The following is a 5240-nucleotide window of genomic DNA, read 5'->3' on the forward strand; positions in this document are numbered from 1 at the left end:
TATAGAGCAGCACCAGACCAAACCCAAATACTCTTTGGTACACAACCCAAGTCCGATGTGAGTGAGCTAGTGGTGTGTGTATGTGTGTGTGCAGGCACATGCATGCGTGTATGCATGTATATATACCATAGTGTGCATGTATATATACCATAGTGTACGTGGGAGTCAGAGGAAAACTCCATGGAGTTGATTCTCTCCTACTTTTTATTTTTAAGTAAATAACCTGTTTATTGCAGGCTAGGCAAGTCTCAGACATTAGGGCTTCTACTGGTCTCTCAGTTCCTCCAGTCTTCTGATGGCCAACTTCACTGTGACTGCAGAGGTGGTGCTGTAGGTCCAGGCCCCACTGGCCACTGTTTTCATGCAGGAACCCCAGTGCCAGATGCCAACAGCTCATCTCTTCATCTTGGTCTTGCCACAGAAGGAGCAAGAGTACTTGGAATGCTGGCTGACTTCAGTTTTCTTCACCATTTCCTGGAGGGAGGCACCATAGAGGGTCCCGTATTTCTCAACTATCCCGACCTTCTTGGTTCATTTAGCCATGTAGCCGGAACCGACGCCCAAGCCCGAAGAGCTCTCTCTCACTTTTATGCTGGCTCAGGGGTTGAACCAGGGTGAGCAGGAAACACTCCATTAAACACTGATCCCAGGCCTTGCTTCTCTCTTAGAAATAAACCAACTGTTTCTTTTGATTAGTGTGTTAGCTCTGTTTGTTTCTGTGAATAAATAACCTGGTCTCCGGGTAGCACTCCGTCTCTCTAAAAGACGATCCTAGATGCACAGATGAATTCAGATTGCAACTCAGGGCTTCCTTTGAACCGAAGCAGTTTCATCTGGAAATGATTGAAATACGCTAGCAGACATCAGGGGACCTGTGCTGACACGTGAGCCCAGACACTGTTCTCACATCTAACTTTCAGATTAATCTTTCAGGTTTTAATTTTTGAAATAAGGTCTCCTGTAGTCCAGGAGGCCTCCCATTCACTAGGTAGCTTCGAGTGACCTTGAACTTCTGATCCTACTGCCACTACCTCCGCAGAGCTGGGTGCCAGCCTACACCACCACATCAGGTCTGTGCAATCCTGGGGATTGAATCCGCAGCTTCATGCACATTAGCCAAGCATTCCACCAACAGCGCTATGCCCCCAGCCCCAGAGGCAGGTACAATGTAAGTGAATTCCTGCCTTCCTTCCCTCCTACAACCTTTCCTTGGCCAACTGCTCCTTTAAATCTCCAGGGCTTCCCACACATAGGGGCTCAGCCCTTGATTCTCCAGCCGGCCTGATGCTTCCTGATGCCTTTCCTATGCAGACCCTTCTGTCCACTCGCCTTTGCCCAAGTGCTCCCCCACTCCATGTGATGACACCTTCCTCATCCACTAAAACTCAGCTCAGACACTGATGGCTCCTGCTACTTTCCTGCTCTCCCTGCTGCCGGCTCTCCCTGATTCCTGCCTGTGTCAGTCTGAACGCCCTGAGGGAGGTTCATACCCTGACTTGCCAACCTGTGTCCCCTGCTTACAAAGCATGGAACTAGAGTTCCTCAGAGTGAGGAAATGCTTGTTTTGCAGGCATAAGGACCTGAGTAAACGCACCACATGCATGTATCAGCTACGGAGGCCAGAAGAGGTCATCTGATCTCCTAGAATAGGAGTTACAAACTGAAGGGGCTCTAGCAGGCCCAAGCATGACAAACATCTCTCACAGGCCTGGCCCTTCCCCCATTCCCTCTGCCTTGTTAAAAACCATTAGATTACATTCCTAGGGCTAGCCACCATGGGTCTTTCACCTTATTTGGCCACTTCCTCCTCAGGAGACTGACTACCAAAGTCCAGCAAGCCAAGTATTGAAATCCAGCAATCAAAAGTCCCTTTGGCTTATCTAATTAAGATGCCCAATCAAAAATAAGCACTTCATCCTAACATGGGGGTTTCTCCCCTTTACCTTTATAAACCTCCATTTGCTTACAGGACAGTTCTGTCTCCTCTCTCCAGAGGCAATCCTCATTGGTCCTCTTCTCTTCCCCTCATCCTCTGTCTCCTGTCTCTGTCTCATTCCCTGCCCTTTGTCTCTCCAGATAAATCTCCTTAGTGCTGAGAACTTGCTCTGGAAGTGTTTTGTGCCAACGTAGATGACCTTTCACAAACAGTTGTGAGCTGCTGTGTAGCTTCTGCGAATCAAACTCCTGAATTCCTCTGCACACTGCAAGTTCTCTCATTTATTTGGTTTGGGCTTTGTTCTATGAGATAGGGTTTCCCTGTGCAGTTCAGAGTGAGCTCCAGGCCAGCCAAGGCTACACAGAGAAACCCTGTCTTGAAAAACCAAAATAAATAAATAAATAAATAATAAATGCCAGATAGATGGTGCATAAGGGTAACCTCCGATCTACACACACACAAACACACACACAGAGAGACTTGCACACACATGCACGCACACACACATACAGAGACGTGCACACACGTGCATGCATACACACACACACACACACACACAGAGGAGTTGGAGGTTTTGAAGCAAGTCATACCCAACTGTCCTTGGGGCCAGTGCTCAGCCTGGCATTGCACCCATACGGAAGCTCAAATGCATCTCTATTGAAATTGGAACAGGCAGTCATCGTCATCGTTATCAGAGTCACATCACTTCTTTGTCTCAAAATTTAAAAAGCCATTTCACATCCATTTTCCGATTTGACTCCCTCAAAAAGAGTGGAAGTCCAAAGATCCCAGGTGAATAACCCACTCTTTTTGCACCGTCAGCTTAGGACAGGACACAAGGCCAAAGGGGCAATACTGACATGGCAGGCCAAACACTTCCTTTCCTGGGGACACTGCTCTTACCTAAACTCCTGTCCAGCAAAGGTTGCAGGAAGGAACTGAAGACAAAGGATTCTGGGAGGGTAAATACGAGCGAGTCTGAAAAGCAATTCCCCCCAGCTAAGAAGGAACCCTGAACCTGGAAGTACACCCAGCAGGCCACGGAGTAGGGGCAGGGACAATTGGGCCACAATTTTCTCTTCCAACTCATAGAAGCTGCGAGGGAAGCGAGGGAACGGTTTAGAGGCAGCGGTCCAATGTGTTGCTGTTTTCCTGCTCTGGACAAGCAGAAGCGATGGGATGCAGTGATGCAGTAGCTTAGGTTCGTGGTTCTGCGGCCTCTGGACCCACACTGCTGGGATTGGATCCAGTCAATGTGACCTAGTTATCTAACATCCCTAGTACCTCAATTTCATCACCTGTGCAGTAGGGAGAGTAATAAAACCTACTTCAGGATTTTTATGAGAATCAAGGGGCTGGAGAGGTGGCTCAGCACTGACTGCTCTTCTACAGGTCCTGAGTTCAAATCCCAGCAACCACATGGTGGCTCACAACCATCTGTAATGAGATCCGATGCCCTCTTCTGGTGTGTCTGAAGATAGCTACAGCATATATATATATATATATATATATATATATATATACATATATATATATATATAGTTTTTTTAAAGGGAATTAAATTAATCCATTTATTTTCTTAAAATTGTCCTAAACATTGTAGATGTTCAGTGCATTTAGCTATTATTTAACATTTTATTAACTGGAATTTATAGGCTTTTTTTTTTTTTTCTTTTTGGTTTTTCAAGCAGGGTTTCTCTGTGTAGAGCAGGCTGTATAGGAACTCACTCTCTAGATTGGGGTTGTATAGGAACTCATTCTCTAGACTAGGCTGGCCTCTAAACTTAGAGATCCTCCTGCCTCTTATTTCCGAGTGCCAGACTTAAAGATGAGGGGGCACCACCACCTGGCTATAAACTGTTTCAGTAAGTATGTAAGCAGTCATTTTAAAAACTTAGTGGCATAGAACAATACATCAATTGACTTTACCCACAAAGGGTGGGCAGCCTGGGCTAAGCTCAGCCAAGCAGTTCTTTCTCTTGGATTCTCCTGACAAGGTTGCAGCTATCTGGCTAGTGGGCGGGGTCTGGGTGGTCAAAAGTAGCTTTATTTATGTGTCTACAGCTGTGGTTATAGCAACGTGACTTTTGTAGGCTTGTCACTGTGGTCTAGGATGCCAACCACAGCCCAAAGCGAGCAAGCTCTAGTGAGAAACACTTTCTAGGGCTTTTCCTGCATCGACTCAGCAACTCAGTAATGTGTGTGTGTGTGTGTGTGTGTGTGTGTGTTATACTTAAGTACATGTACTTGTTTGTGGAGGCCAGACTGCTGTCTTTTTTTTTTTTTTTTTAACAGTTATTTGTTTTGCATCGGGGGTGGACACATTGTCATTGTGTGAATGTGGAAGTCAGAGGGTAATTTGTGGCAATTGTTTATCTCTTTCCAACTTGTGGGTTCCAGAGGTCAAACTCAGGTTTCTGGGCTTGGCAGCAAGCATGTTTTACCCAGTGAACCATCTAGTCGGCCCTCCACTTTATTATTGAGATAGGGTCTCTCACTGAAATTGGACCTTGCTAAGTGGCTACTTGTCCCTGGTTCTGCCCCAGCTCTGGAGTTACAGAAGCACACCATATGGATGACTTTTTATGTAAGTGCTAGGGATCCGAATTCATGACCCCACACTTGCCCAATAACCACTCTACAACTAAGCGGTTTTCCCAGCCTCCTGCCTCTCCTTTGCCAACATCCCATTACCCAAGAAAGTCACAAGACCAGACTCATATTCAAAGGATAAAGCTGTAACTTCATGTCCTGATAAGAAGCGAGGCACCGTCAAAGGCGAAGGGGCCAGGACTAAGAGGATGTTCCTCACCATCCAATCAACACTCACACTGAACAGCTGATAGGTGAGCAGAGATCAATTGTAGAGACTGAAAGAGATGCTGGCTTGGCCCTCGAGGCTCAACGTAGAAGGAAAAGACTCAAGTCATGAACAGAACAACTTCGGTGCCCCAAGATTAGGACCAGTTAAGTGCTACGGGGGTTGGTTGGGTCAGCTCCTTTAGTCAGTGGGGAGGGTCACAGTGTTGAGAAGGCTTACATGGCTTGACCTTGAATATGGTTAGAATATGGACATGTGCAGCAGAAGGGAGTGACAGTCCCGGTGGAAAGAGGAGCAAAACTAGGGCACAATGTCTATGAGGTGCAGGGACCTCAAAGAGGCGCCATTAGGGAACAAGACAGGAAAGATAACCTGGGATTCAACAAGTGTGAACTTGACCTTGAGCTTCATTCTGTTGGCCACTGGAGCCACTGAATGGTTTTTGAATGGTGAGCAGAAAGAGTTATTTTATAAAAGCCCTGT

The 5240-nt window shown here is 46.5% G+C and overlaps 1 pseudogene; it reads right to left on the minus strand.

Annotated features, from left to right (window-relative positions):
- Positions 1-264: 264 nt before the first annotated feature.
- On the minus strand, positions 265-543 carry LOC110332613 (annotated as a pseudogene).
- Between the last annotated feature and the right edge of the window lie 4697 nt (positions 544-5240).

The sequence above is a fragment of the Mus pahari genome, chromosome 14 (assembly GCF_900095145.1).
Source record: "Mus pahari chromosome 14, PAHARI_EIJ_v1.1, whole genome shotgun sequence".
Classification (NCBI taxonomy): Eukaryota; Metazoa; Chordata; class Mammalia; order Rodentia; family Muridae; genus Mus; species Mus pahari.